This window comes from Mobula hypostoma, chromosome 1, assembly GCF_963921235.1.
Source record: "Mobula hypostoma chromosome 1, sMobHyp1.1, whole genome shotgun sequence".
NCBI classification, from domain to species: domain Eukaryota; kingdom Metazoa; phylum Chordata; class Chondrichthyes; order Myliobatiformes; family Myliobatidae; genus Mobula; species Mobula hypostoma.
Genome location: NC_086097.1, coordinates 255908062 through 255923993, shown reverse-complemented (window position 1 = coordinate 255923993; position 15932 = coordinate 255908062). Strand labels below are relative to the sequence as shown.

The window sequence follows — 15932 nt, the reverse complement described above, 5'->3', positions numbered from 1 at the left end:
GCTCATTCCATACTCACACCACTCTCTGTGTGAAGAAGCCCCCCCTAATGTTCCCTTTAAACTTTTCCCCCCTCACCCTTAACCCATATCAGTTTTTTTTCTCCCCTTGCCTCAGTGGAAAAAGCCTGCTTGCATTCACTCTATCTATACCCATCATAATTTTATATACCTCTATCAAATCTCCCCTCATTCTTCTACGCTCCAGGGAATAAAGTCCTAATCTTTCTCTGTAACTGAGTTTCTCAAGTCCTGGCAACATCCTTGTAAACCTTCTCTGCACTCTTTCAACCTTATTTATATACTTCCTGTAATTTGGTGACCAAAACTGAACACAATACTCCAGATTCGGCCTCACCATATACAACCTCATCATAACATTCCAGCTGTTATGCTCAATACTTTAATAAAGGCCAATGCACCAAAAGCTCTCTTTACGACCCTATCTACTTGTGATGCCACTTTTAGGGAATTTTGTATCTGTATTCCCAGATCCCTCTGTTCTACTGCACTCCTCAGTGCCTTAACATTAACCCTGTATGTTCTACCTTGGTTTGTCCTTCCAACGTGCAATACCTCACACTTGTCTGTATTAAACTCCATCTGCCATTTTTCAGCCCATTTTTCCAGATGGTCCAAGTCCCTCTGCAGGCTCTGAAAACCTTCCTCACTGTCTACTACACCTCCAATCTTTGTATCATCAGCAAATTTGCTGATCCAATTTACCACATTATCATCCAGATCATTGATATAGATGACAAATAACAATGGACCCAGCACTGATCCCTTGATCCCTGTGGCACACCACTAGTCACAGGCCTCCACTCAGAGAAGCAATTCTCTACCACCACTCTCTGGCTTCTTCCATCGAGCCAATGTCTAATCCAATTTACCACCTCTCCATGTATACCTAGCGACTGAATTTTCCTAACTAACCTCCCATGCGGGACCTTGTCAAAGGCCTTACTGAAATCCATGTAGACAATATCCACTGCCTTCCCTTCATCCACTTTCCTGGTAACCTCCTCGAAAAACTCCAACAGATTGGTCAAACATGACCTACCACGCACAAAGCCATGTTGACTCTCCCTAATAAGTCCCTGTCTGTCCAAATGCTTGTAGATTCTGTCTCTTAGTACTCCCTCCAACAATTTACCTACTACCGATATTAAACTCACCGACCTATAATTTCCCGGATTACTTTTCGATCCTTTTTTAAACAACGGAACAATATGAACCACTCTCCAATCCTCCGGCACCTCACCCGTAGACAGCGACATTTTAAATATTTCTGCCAGGGCCCCCGCACTTTTGCACTCAGACAGAATCCTGATAAAACTCCACTGCATCTTCTCTGAAGCTTCCACATCCTTCCGAAAATGGGGCAACCAGAACGGAGCAGTATTCCAAGTGTGGTCTAACCAGGGTGTTTTTACCAGAACAGAACACAGTACTCCAAGTGTGGTCCAACCAGGGTGTTTTTACCAGAACAAAACACAGTATTCCAAGTGTGGTCCAACCAGGGTGTTTTTACCAGAACGGAACACAGTATTCCAAGTGTGGTCCAACCAGGGTGTTTTTACCAGAACGGAACACAGTATTCCAAGTGTGGTCCAACCAGGGTGTTTTTACCAGAACAAAACACAGTATTCCAAGTGTGGTCCAACCAGGGTGTTTTTACCAGAACGGAACACAGTATTCCAAGTGTGGTCCAACCAGGGTGTTTTTACCAGAACGAAACACAGTATTCCAAGTATGGTCCAACCAGGGTGTTTCTACCAGAATGGAACACAGTATTCCAAGTGTGGTCCAACCAGGGTGTTTTTACCTGCAACATTACCTTGCGGTTCTTGAAAGCCTTATACTTTCTTAACCGTCCTATCAACTTGCATGGTGACTTTGAGGAATCCATGGATGCGGACGCGAGAACCCTCTTCCTCCACACTGCTAAGAATATTGCCATGAACCCTGTATTCTGCCTTCATTTCACACTGTTCCAGGTTTGAACTCCACCAGCTACTTCTCAGACCAGTTCTGCATCCAATTGTTTATAAAAATAACGAAGAGCATGGCCCCAGAACAGATCCCTGCAAAACACCACTTGCCACTGACCTCCAGGTAGCATATGTTCCATCTACAACCATCCTCTGGCTTTTGTGGGCAAACTAATTCTGTATCCCCACACACAGCCAGATTCATAGTAACATAGAAAACATACAACACAATACAAGCCCCTCAGCCCACAAAGCTGTGCCAAACATGTCCCTACCTTAGAACTACCGAGGCTTTACCCAAAGCCCTCTATTTTTCTAAGCTCCATGTAGCCATCCAAGAGTCTCTTAAAAGACCCTATCATTTCCACCTCCACTGGCAGCCCATTCCACGCACTCATAAGAACATAAGAAATAGGAGCAGGAGTAGGCCATCCGGCCCATCAAGCCTGCCCCGCCATTCAATAAGATCATGGCTGATCTGTCCATAAACTCAGCTCCATCTACCTGCCTTTTCCCCATAACCCTTAATTCGATTACTATGTAAAAACCTATCTGTTTCTTAAATATATTCAGTGAGGAAGCCTCAACTGCTTCCCTGGGCAGAGAATTTCACAGATTCAATACTCTCTGCATGAAAAACTTACCCCTGACATCTCCTCTGTACCTACTTCCAAGCACCTTAACACTATGCCCTCTCATGCTAGCCATTTCAGCCCTGGGGAAAAGCCTCTGACTATCCACACGATCAAGGCCTCTCATTATCTTATACACCTCTATCAAGTCACCTCTCATCCTCCGTCACTCCAAAAAGAAAAGGCCGAGTTCACTCAACCTATTCTCATAAGGCATGCTCCCCAATCCAGGCAACATCCTTGTAAATCTCCTCTGCACCCTTTCTATGGTTTCCACATCCTTCCTGTAGTGAGGTGACCAGAATTAAGCACAGTACTCCCGGTGGAATCGAACCAGGATCCTATATAGCTCCAACATTATCTCTCGGCTTTTAAACTCAATCCCACGATTGATGAAGGCCAATGCACCGTATGCCTTCTTAACCACAGAGTCAACCTGCACAGCAGCTTTTGAGTGTCCTATGGACTCGGACCCCAAGATCCCTCTGATCCTCCACACTGCCAAGAGTCTTACCATTAATGCCATATTCTGCCATATATGACCTACCAAAATGAACCTCCTCACACTTACCTGGGTTGAACTCCATCTGCCCAGTTTTGCATCCTATCATCACATACAAAATGCTGGTGGAACACAGCAGGCCAGAGAGCATCCGTAAGAAGCACAGAAGACTGTGTTTCTTTCTATGGCTGCTGTCTGGCCTGCTGCATTCCACCAGCATTTTGTGTGTGTTGCTTGAATTTCCAGCATCTTGTGTTTGCATCCTATCATGTCCCGTTGTACCCTCTGACAGCCCTCCACAACACCTCCAACCTTTGTGTCATCAGCAAACTTACTAACCCATCACTCCACTTCCTCAACCAGGTCATTTATAAAAATCACGAAGAGTAAGGGTCCCAGAACAGATCCCTGAAGCACACCACTGGTCACCAGCCTGCATGCAGAATATGGCCCATCTACAACCACTCTTTGCCTTCTGTGGGCAAGCCAATTCTGGATCCACAAAGCAAAGTCCCCTTGGATCCCATGCCTCCTTACTCAATAAGTTTTGCATGGGGTACCTTATCAACTGCCTTGCTGAAATCCATATACACTACATATACTGCTCTACCTTCATCAATCTGTTTAGTCACATCCTCAAAAAATTCAATCAGGCTCGTAAGGTACACCTGCCTTTGACAAAGCCATGCTGACTATTCGTAATCATATTATATCTCTCTAAATGTTCAGAAATCCTGCCTCTCAGGATCTTCTACATTAACTTACCAACCACTGAAGTAAGACTCACTGGCCTAAAATTTCCTGGGCTATCCGTACTCCCTTTCTTGAATAAGGGAACAACATCCGCAACCGTCTAATCCTCCTGAACCTCTCCCGTCCTCAGTGATGATGCAAGGACCATTGCCAGAGGCTCAGCAATCTCCTCCTTCACTTCCCAGAGTAGTCTGGGGTACATCCCGTCCGGTCCCGGTGACTTATCCAACTTGATGCTTTCCAAAAGCTCCAGCACATGCTCTTTCTTAATATTTACATTCTCAAGATTTTCAGTCCACTGCAAGTCATCCCTACAATAGCCAAGATCCTTTTCCATAGTGAATACTCAAGCAAAGTATTCATTAAGTACCTTTGCTATTTCCTCCGGTTCCATACACACTTTTCCACAGTCACATTTGATTGGTCCTATTCTCTCACATCTTATCATCTTGCTCTTCACATACTTGTAGAATGCCTTGGGAATTTCCTTAATCCTGTCCGCCAAGGCCTTCTCATGGCCCCTTTTGGCTCTCTTAATTTCATTCTTAAGCTCCTTCCTGCTAATCTTATATGAATCTAGATTCATATCATTACCTAGTTTTTTGAACCTTTCGTAAGGTCTTCTTTTCTTCTTGACTCGATTTACAACAGCCTTTGTGCACCACGGATCTTGTACCCTACCATTCTTTCCATCTCTCATTGGAACGTATCTACGCAGAACCCCACGCAAATATCCCCTGAACATTTGCCACATTTCTTCGGTACATTTCTCTGAGAACATCTGTTTCCAATTTATGCTTCCAAGTTCCTGCCTGATAGCCTCATAGTTCCCCTTACTCCAATTAAACATTTCCCTACCTTGTCTGTTCCTATCCCTCTCCAAAGCTATGGTAAAGGAGATAGAATTGTGATCACTATCTTCAAAATGCTCTCCTACTGAGAGACCTAACACCTGACCAGGTTCATTTCCCAATACCATATCAAGTACAGCCTCTCTTCTTGTAGGCTTACCTACATATTGTGTTGAGAAACCTTCCTAAACACACCTAACAAACTCCACCCCATCTAAACCTCTCACTCTAGGAAGATGCCAATCATTACAGGTTATATATTATAGGTTCTTAACCTATAATTATTATAGGTTATGGTGAGAAGGCAGGGGAGTGGGACTAAATGGGAGAATGGATCAGCTCATGATAAAATGGTGGAGCAGACTCGATGGGCCGAATGGCCAACTTCTGCTCCTTTATCTTATAGTGTAATATTTGGAAAATTAAAATCCTTCATCACAACAACCTGTTATTATTACTCCTTTCCAGAATCTGTCTCCCTATCTGCTCCTCGATGTCCCTGTTACTATTGGGTGGTCTATAAAAAACACCCAGTAGAGTTATTGACCTCTTCCTATTCCTAACTTCCACCCACAGAGACTCCGTAGACAACCCCTCTATGACTTCCTCCTTTTCTGCAGCCGTGACACTATCTCTGATCAACAATGCCATGCCTCCATCTCTTTTGCCTCCCTCCCTGTCCTTTCTGAAACATCTAAAGCCTGGCACTTGAAGTAGCCATTCCTGCCCCTACACCATCCAAGTCTCTGTAATGGCCACAACATCATAGCTCCAAGTGCTGATCCACGCGCTAAGCTCATCCACTTTATTCATGATACTCCTCGCGTTAAAATAGACACATCTCAAACCTTTGGACTGAGCGCGTCCCTTCTCTATCACCTGCCTACCCTCCCTTTCACTTTGTCTCCAAACTTCCTCGACTTGTGAGCCAACCTCCCTTTCCTCCATCACTTCAGTTCGGTTCCTACCTCCCAGCATTGGATTCCATGCCTCTTGACTAAAAATCAGACTATAAAATCCATATAAGCGCTCATCAATTTTTGTCATTTCTTCAACCAGAATACAGGTCTAATTTTTCACAACTTGACCCTCACAATGGCATACTGACTACCCTAAATCAGACGATGCTCTTTCAAATGATTGTGAATCCAAAGTCTGTAAGAATCATCTTCAATATTATACCCAACACTGACGTCAGGCTCACCGGTCTACAATTCCCCAGGATTATCCTATTACATTTCTTGTACACAGGAATAACATTTATCACCCCCCCCCAAACTTCTTATTTATCACCCTCTCATTTATCATGAAACCTTCCCCACTCATGTTCTTGTCTAATTGCAGTTTAACCCTTTCCTGGCCGCAGATATGGAAAGGTACAGCACAGAAACAAGCATTTCCAGCGCAGGTGCCCACAAGACTGCGCCCTTAGCCACTACTTTCCTGTGTGAACAACAGGAATTCTGCAGATGCTGGAAATTCAAGCAACATACATCAAAGTTGCTGGTGAACGCAGCAGGCCAAGCAGCATCTATAGAAAGAGGTGCAGTCGATGTTTCAGGCCGAGACCCTTCGTCAGGAGTCCTGGTGGCCGATTAGGAAAGGGGGAGGTGCAACGAGACCTGGGTGTCATTATACACCAGTCATTGAAAGTGGGCATGCAGGTACAGCAGGCGGTGAAAAAGGCGAATGGTATGCTGGCATTTATAGCGAGAGGATTCGAGTACACGAGCAGGGAGGTACTACTGCAGTTGTACAAGGCCTTGGTGAGACCACACCTGGAGTATTGTGTGCAGTTTTGGTCCCCTAATCTGAGGAAAGACATCTTTGCCATAGAGGGAGTACAAAGAAGGTTCACCAGATTGATTCCTGGGATGGCAGGTCTTTCATATGAAGAAAGACTGGATGAACTGGGCTTGTACTCGTTGGAATTTAGAAGATTGAGGGGGGATCTGATTGAAACGTACAAGATCCTAAAGGGATTGGACAGGCTAGATGCGGGAAGATTGTTCCCGATGTTGGGGAGGTCCAGAACGAGGGGTCACAGTTTCAGGATAGAGGGGAAGCCTTTTAGGACCGAGATTAGGAAAAACTTCTTCACACAGAGAGTGGTGAATCTGTGGAATTCTCTGCCACAGGAAACTGTTGAGGCCAGTTCATTGGCTATGTTTAAGAGGGAGTTAGATATGGCCCTTGTGGCTACAGGGGTCAGGGGGTATGGAGGGAAGGCTGGGTTCTGAGTTGGATGATCAGCCATGATCATAATAAATGGCGGTGCAGGCTCGAAGGGCCGAATGGCCTACTCCTGCACCTATTTTCTATGTTTCTATGTTTCTATGTTACCGGCTATCAGACGCTGCAATCACTCTGGGCTCAAAGGCACGGAATGTACATATTCACGTACCCAGCCACTGCAGGTGAAATTCCAAGGGGACTCAGTGTGAGGTTTAATTTACAGTCACCACCATTCTGAGGTATAATCTAGCAGAGTGAGATTTGCTCTGTCCATTGGAAGTCGAGATTCTATGCACGGACAAGAGTATCACCCTGGGACGAGCAAACAACCAACCGCCCAGTGGTGGGCACTTAATTTGGACTCCACTTCGTTTGAACCCTCTCTGCCAGAGACAGACCCTAATGTGACTCTGTGCTATGATCCAACAGGGTGCTCCACTGAGGAAAACCAGTATTATGCACCACCCAAGGGACAGAAGTTCCCAGTCACGGTGATTGGAGAGGTTAAAGGAAGAGGGGGCAGTGCATTACTGGCCGAAGTTCTGGATTTCCTTTGGCGACAGACAGGACCGGTGGTTCCCCATGCCACCGTTAGGCTTTGCCCTGGGTCCAAGCCAAACAGCCTGGGTTCCTTGCCTAAACCCTGACGAAACAAACCTCCAGCAGCAAGGGAGACCGGTGGGACTTGGCCGCGGGCCAACTCCGATACTGGAAGGAGTCAAGGTGAAGAAGGGACATCTGGTAAGACACTCTTTTAAAACTGACTGAACCCAAGACGTTGTACCCCATCTCTAGGCAATTTCAGGCCATGAAGTCGGCCGCACCAACTGCAACCTCCCCCCCCACCATGAAAGAAGGACAGACTCTCCCATCCCTTCCACAATACCCCCTCAAGCCCAAGGCAACGTTTTATGAGGATAGAAGCTCTTTTGTGGATCCAGCAGGAAAACGATGTTCTGGCTATGCGATAAGTGACGACAGTGAACTAATTGAGCAAGTCTCCTTTGCAGCAGCTGTCTCCACCCAGAAAGCTGAGCTACTTGCTCTGACTCATACCTGAATCTTAGCAACAGACTAGTCTAACAGCGTACTCAGTTCTGATTTTGAAGAATCCACTACAGAACCAATTCTTTGTAGAAGACCTTAAAAAAAACACCAAGTCATACATGAAGATGACTTTGAAGAGGGAGTCCACAACTATTTGGAACAAAATAAAAAGAGCCTGTATGAGGGCTTCAGTGGAGGAGCCAAAAGTACAAGCCTAAACTGGAATCCTCTCTGATTAATGTTTCGAATTTTAAAATGAAAAGGCCTGTGGAAAAGAAATCTCAAACAGATTAAAGTGCAAACTTTTACACAGACTCCCGTTATGCCCTGACTACAGAACTCTGGGGATTCCTGACTTCCTCTGCCCCCCCATTAGTAATGCTACCTTTGTAAACAACTTACTCATTGCTCTACAGCTACCTCGAGTTTTGGCTATTATTAGATGTGCAGCCCATACTGGGGAATCCGATGAGATACTTAAGGGTAATGCTCAGGCTGGTGTACCAGCAAAATAGACAGCCTTGGACCCCACACTTTTAGTCCCCTTGGGAGCCTAACAAGTTCTTATTATACAAAAACCTAAGGATGGGTATGCCAGATATGGGGGAAAATACGTAAATTGCAGGGAGACGCCCTGAAGGAGAGCGCAAACTATGGTCCGAAATGGGTTGCCACCTTGAACCTCAGACCAATTTACGGGTAACCCCTGCAGGACAGGTTTGTCTTTCCTCTATGTTCTTATCTATCTTGATAGATTATGTGAATAATTGTACACACTTGGGCAAGGAGGGAATGGTTAATATCTTGGTGGCAGTGGCACCCTGATTTCCAGCAAGCAGTTGAAAAGTGAGCCACAGCATGTGAAAAAAACGAATGCTGGGAAGGGAATGCCTTGTGTTTCTGGAACTACCCCCTTGTCTGGCGGACCTTTTTCTTGTCTGCAACTTGATTTTGTAGAACTACCTAGAGTACATTGTTGTAAATATTGCTTGGTAATAGTAGATGTATTTAGCAGATAGAGGCTATACCCACTACTGATAATAATATTGTAAAAATATTATTGAGGAGTGATTCCCCATTATGGATTACCTGAATCAATAAGCTCAGACAATGGACCTCATTTTATTGCTAAGATAAATGAGAAAATCTGTAAAAGAACTGGCAATGAAACAGCAATTTCACTGTGCTCACCATCCAAGAGCAGCTGATATAGTGGAACGAGCAAATGTAACCTTAAGGGAAAAGCTAACTAAACTTATGCAAGAAACTGGGCCAACCTGGCTTAAGGTTCTACCCTTGGCCTTGTTCCACATGAGAATCACACCCTCAGTTAAAACGGAGTTATCCCCCGTCGAGATTATCTACGGAAAGCCCATGTGAACCCCATAGGGGTCGGAACTGGCCTGACCTCCCCTTCTTGAAAGGATGGACATGCATACCTTAGGAGAGGAGATGGGAAAATATTTATACAAGTTAACTAAAACTCTCCAAAGCTTGCATTCACAGGTATGACAGGCCAATAGGGAGGACGACACCCAGCCTAAGGGTGACTACCCCACCATCGAGCCTAGAGATTTTGTCCTGATTAAGAACTGGGATCATAAGAAGTTGGAACCAAGGTGAAAAGGACCGTACCAAGTGCTACTGACAGCACCTACTGCAGTGAAGGTGGAAGGGCAGCTCCAGTGGATACATCGAACGGACTGTAAACACGTTACTGGTGGAAATGATAAGGACTGAAAAATGCAGTGGTTAATGATGATTTTAATGACCCTAAGGGGACCTGCCCCTGTTTCGGGAGGCCCCCACATTAACACTTTTCTGTCCCTCCTACGCTAAGCAAGTAGAATAGGGAGTATGTTGGGTATGTTTTGTATCATGTTGTAGAAGCGACAATCTGTTCTGAAAAGTTATCATGTGATGATAAAAAGGAGGGAATGATAAAGCTTAAGGGAATGGGGAATTCTCAAGATTCCTGCAAACAATGGATTCAGTACTGACTATATCTGTGACTGCAGTGATTTTGAATAATGTCTCACAGCTGCTTTCTTTGGAGCAAGGTAAGGGTTAAAGTTCACCCAGATCCACATAGATGTCTCTGGGCTTTTCACACCTTTTGATTTTGACAAAAAGCAGTACCTGATGGAAATTAGACAGAACATTCCTTCCTTAATTAAAGCATAAATTTGACGGATGTGCTTATCTTTGTAATTAAGTTGTGGCTCCAGCAAACCAGGTAGGACATTCTTTTCTTTAATTAAGGTGGCTGGAGTGTCTAACAAATTGATTGTACTTTTGTATCAATAGTCCATTGACTTGGCCGGAATAGTTATCAAACTGATTGTTCTCTGTATCAATAGTCCATTGACTTGACTGGAATGGTTATCAAACTGATTGTTCTTTTGTATCGGTGGCCTTATAACTTCTGACAATTCTGACATCGGGCAGTGAACTTGTACAACCACCGGGGAGATGAGAAAGGGTCTCTCCCTGATGTCGGGTACAAGTTCACTCGCTGGCTGAGCTCAAAGAAATAAACGGGTGAAAAGATAAGTAACGATCTTTTTGTGCTGTCGTTATTTGATCCAGCAAAGTTACGTTTACAGACCGATCACTAAGCTGTCAGCTTCTGCCTTAAGTATACTCATGGACTTGGCCTTCATTGCAGTCTGTGGCAGAGCATTCCACAGATTCACTACTCTCTAGCTAAAAAAATTTCTCCTGATCTCGGTTCTAAAATTTCGTCCCGCAATTTGAGGTGTTGCCCTCTAGTTCTGAATACCCCACCATAGGAAACATCCTCTCTACATCCACCCTATCTAGTCCTTCCAACATTTGGTAGATTTCAATGTGATATCCATCTATTTTACTAAATTCCAGAGAGTGCAGGCCCAAAGCTGCCAAATTATCACATTAACCCCTTCATTCCCAGAATCATCCTTGTGAACCTCCTGTAGACTCTCCAATGACAACACATCCTTTCTGAGATATGGAGCCCAAAACTGTTGACAATACTCCAAGCACGGCCTCACTAGTGTCTTATAAAGGCTCAGCATTATCTCCTTGCTTTTACATTCTATTCCCTTTGAAATAAATGTCAACATTGCATTTGCCTTCTTTACCACAGATCCAACCTTTAAATTAACTTTCTGGCAATCCTGCACGAGGACTCTGCAACTCTGATGTTTGAACCTTCTCCCCATTTAGATTATAGGTTGCACTACTTCTCCTTTGATCAAACTTTGTCACAAGTCCATCAATTCCATTATCCAAATCACTGACAATGTGAAAAGTAGTGAACTCACTACTGACCCCTGAGGAACACCACTAGTCACTGACAGCCAACCAGAAAAGGCCTTCTTTATTCCCACTCGCTGCGTCCTGCCTGTCAGCCATTCCTCTATCCAAGCCAGTACCTTTCCTGTAATGCCACAGGATTTTATCTTGTTAAGCAGCCTCATTTGTGGTACCTTATCAAATGCCTTCTGAAAATCCAAGTAAATGACATCCATTGCCTCTCCTTTGTCCACCCTGCTTGTTACTTCCTCAAAGAACTCTAACAGATTTATCAGGCAAGATTTCCCTTTACAGAAACCATGCTGACTTTGACATATTTCATCTTTAATCTCCAAGTACCCCAAAACCTCATCCTTAATAGTAGACTCCAACACTTCCCAACCACTTAGGCTAACAGGCCACAATTTCCTTACTTTTGCCTTCCTCCCTTCTTAAAGAGTCGAGTGATGTTTGCAACCTTTCAGTCTTCCAGTACCATGCTAGAATCAAGTAATTTGTGAAAGATCATGACCAATACATCCATTATCTCTTCAACAATCTCTCTGCGAAATGTGGGATGTAGTCCATTTGGTCCAGGTGACCTTAAGACCTTTCAGTTTGCCTAGCATTTTTTTTTTGTTTGTAATAGCAATGGCACTCACTCCTGCTCTGACACTCATGGACCTCTGGCATGCTGCTTGTCTTTCAGTGAAGACTGATGCCAGGGTCCTTTAACCCTTGCAGTTTCTTAACTCAACCCACACGTATTCAACATCTTCCAATCCTATGTCACATTTCTACTGACTTGATGCCATTCTTTACTAGCAGAGCCACACCACCCTCTCTGCCAACTTTCCTATCCCTCCGATACAACATGCAGCCTTGGACATTCAACTCCCAACTACAACAAGCCTTCAGCCATGATTCAGTGAAGGCCACAACATCATACCTGACAATCTGTAATAGTGCAACAAGATATCCACCCTATTTCTTACACTGTGCCCATAGAAATATAACACTTTGAGTACTGTGTTTGCTAGCCTTTTTGATTCTGCATTCCTAATGCACTGATACTCACCCTGCTGGCTGCAATTTTGTCCTATCATCTGCTGCCCTTCCTAGAAGCTTGACTGCACGCTACTTTTGCTTTTTTACCATCCGTCCTATCCTGAGTCCCTTCACTCCTATTCCCAGCCCCTCTCCCAACAGCTCTAATGTTTAGAAAATAAAGGGGTAGACTATTTTCTAAACCAAGAGAAAATTCAAAAATCAGATGTAAAGGATTGCACAGGATTCCCTAAAGGTTAATTTGCAGGTTAAGTCAGTGGTGAGGAAGGCAAATGAGATGTCAGCATTCATTTTAAGAGGATTAGAATATAAGAGCAGGGGTGTAATACTGAGGCTTTGGCTCTCTCTGTTCTACATCACTTTCCAGGGCCCTGCTATTTATATGTGTGTCCAACTGTGGTTGACCGAAATGCAACACTCACATTTTTTTCCTTTAAAGTAAGACTACCATTAATTACCCTTGACAACAATAGCTAAACTGCATTTCAGGTTGATTTTTTCTGCCTTTAACATGTATAACTACAAACCACACATTCTTTCATTGTTGGCCATAGTTCCCCACATACCCATAGACAACTTACATCTTCACTGATCCATTGACTACATTCAAAGAGCTTTTATACAAAGGGATCATGAAGGATCCCCCCCCCCCACTCTGCTCATTGCTATTTGTCACATTCCCATCAGGGAGGAGGCTACGTAGCATCCACACCAGGCCATCAGTCTCAAAAAACAGTTACTTTCCCCAAGCAGTAAGGCTGATCACATGCAGACGTCACTCATTTTGGATTGGCAACATATTCTCCACAATCTCCATCAGCAAAGGTGCACCACAAGGCTGTGTGCTTAGCCCCCAGCTCTACTCGCTTTACACTTATAACCATAATGGCTAAGCAGAGCTCCAATGCCATATTAAGTTCGCTAACAACACCACTGTCATAGGCCAAATGAAAGGTGGTGACGAATCAGCTACAGGAGGGGACTGAACATCCAGCTGAGTGGTGCCACAACAACATCTTACTTAATGTCAGCAAGACCAAGGAGCTGGCTACTGACTTCAAGAGAAGGAAACCACAGGTCCATGAGCCAGTCCTCAGAGGATCAGAGGTGGAGAGGGTCAGCAAATTTAAATTCCTCAGTGTCATCATCTCAGAGGACCAGTCCTAGGCCCGGTGCCCAAATGCAATTACACAGAACCTCTACTTCCTTAGGAGTTTGCATAGATTCTGCATGACATCGAATACTTTGACAAACTTCTACAGATGCGTGGTGGAGAGTATACTGGCTGGTTGCATCACAACCTAGAATGGAAACACCAATACCCTTGCACAGAAAATCTTACAAAAAGTAATGGATAAAGTGAAGTCCATCACAGGTAAGCTCTCCTCATCATTGAGCACATCTACACGGAGCATTGTCGCAAGAAAGCAGCATTTTCAAGGACACTTACTACCCAGGTCACGTTCTCTTCTCACTGCTACCACCAGGAAGGTGGTACCGGAGCCTCAGGACTTACACCACCAGGTTCAGGAACAGTTCCTATCCCTTAACCATCAGGGTTTTGAACCAAAGGGAAGTAACTTCACTTGCCCCATCATTGAAATGTTCCCACAACCTATGGACTCACTTTCAAGGACTCTGCATCTCATATTCTCTATATTTATTGCTTATTTATTATTTCTTTTTGTATTTGCACAGTTTTTGTCTTTTGCACACAGGTTGAACACACAAATTGGTGCAATCTTTCATTTATTCTACTGTGGTTATTATTCTATTATGGATTTATTAAGTATGCCTGCAAGAAAATGAATCTCGGGGTTATATGTGGGGAATTATGTGTGCTTTGATAGTAAATTTTGTTTGGACTTTGATTAACATCTCTAGGCCCCCAAGCACTACTGCTTTATCATTTCTGATCAGTCACCTTATTTACATCTGTGCATACTTTACTGACAGACAATGTATAAAAGTTCTTATTTATTTATATTCACAGCTTTTTTAAAAATTTTTATCGCGTTCTTTATTCTTTATACGTTTGTATTGTGCTGCATTGGATCAGGAATAATTATTTCATTCTCCGTTAAACTTGTATACTAGAAATTATATTAAACAATCTTGATGAACTTTGTCCTTCAAACTACTAGATTTCTCCTTAGCAGATCACTCATGTCATAACCATTATTGGCGCCAGTATCCAATGAACTGAAACCTATTTATTTCAATAGTGAGCCGCATATTCAGCTGCCAGTTTTATTTACTTAATACAAAACGATACATTTATGACAGAGCTGCAAAATAAAAGAGCCAAAATAATAGTTTAATCAGTGGAACAGGCTCAGGGAGCTGATTTCCCGCGCCTGTTTATTTCAAATCTAACTAGTAGCATTTTAACGGGTACAAAGAACAATCCGCCCTTTAAACCAGGACCTGGCCGCAGGATGGGCAACGCCAGCGAGACCCTGTTCTCAGGACAGGCTGCTGCCCCACCACACACCGGCAGGAAAAGCCAAGCTCCGGCCCTGGGGGAGCGGCCTGGCCCGGAGCGCGGCCTCGGCCCCCACCTGACCACCGCCGTGCTAACGCACTCCGCTATGACCATGCCGAGGCCTACCTTGGTGCGGAAAGAGTCAGCAACATGCTCAGCCCTCGCACAGAGAATCACCCTGGGCGTGAGGCGTAGGCCAGCGAACACAAACATCGGAGTCAGCCCGTACAACAGACACCCGGGCTCACCGCCATCACCGGCCCAACTGCCGTCTCTACGTCACGCCGCACCACAGTGATGACGTCGAGTCAGGCAAGGGAACATGAGCGGCGCGCTCGCTCGCTCCGGGATATGCGCTGCGTCCTCAGCTGCAACCCGATTCCAGACCAGGAGGGGGCGGCAGCGTTAGAGCCGCCGCTGGTGGGGAGGGAAATGGGGGGATTGGACGTGGGAATAGGCGGAGAGGAGGAATGGAGCGAGACTCGAGAGTGTGGAATGGCAGATAGACGAGACGGAAGGAGAGGGGGAGGGGATAAAGGGATTGGAGAGGTGGGGATAGACGGAGAAAGTGGATGGGAGCGGAGGGGCATGGAATGAGATTCGAGAGCATAGGATGGTGAGGCGGAAGACGGCTGGGGAGGAGGATGGGGAGAGGGGAAAGATGGGGAAAGAAGGGAGGATGGGGAGTGGAGTTTGGGGATTGGGAGAGAGGGACGATGGGGAGAGAGGTGCTGGGGATGGGGGAGGAGCCGAAGGGAGAGGGGCGATGGTGGATAGGGGAACTGGGTGGGATTGGGGGAGAGGGATGTGACACTTATTTACCATCCTATTTTCTTTATCATGTCCCCCACCCCCGTATTTTCTGTTCTCCTATTGGGCTTCTTCTGTTCCTGCCATGTGCTTCCTTTTATTTCTTTAACCATTTCTTGAAGTGCCTTAATATCCTGGATTTTCTCAGACTTTCACACTTCTGGAAATATATTGACCCTGGATCTCATTATTTCACTTTTAAGTGCCCAATGCAGACCCCCCCCCCCCACAAGTTGTCTACATTTGCCAGCTCCTGATTCATGATATTGAAATCGGCCTTCA

At 44.8% G+C, this 15932-nt stretch overlaps 1 protein-coding gene across 1 annotated transcript in view; it reads right to left on the bottom strand.

Moving 5' to 3' along the window:
* The window catches only part of kbtbd2 (kelch repeat and BTB (POZ) domain containing 2), an 84828-nt gene extending 69718 nt beyond the window's left edge, over positions 1-15110 (bottom strand). The window contains exon 1 of the mRNA XM_063067536.1: positions 14967-15110. The gene's annotated coding sequence lies outside the window, so the exon portion shown is untranslated. The remainder of the gene's footprint in view (positions 1-14966) is intronic.
* Positions 15111-15932: the final 822 nt, after the last annotated feature.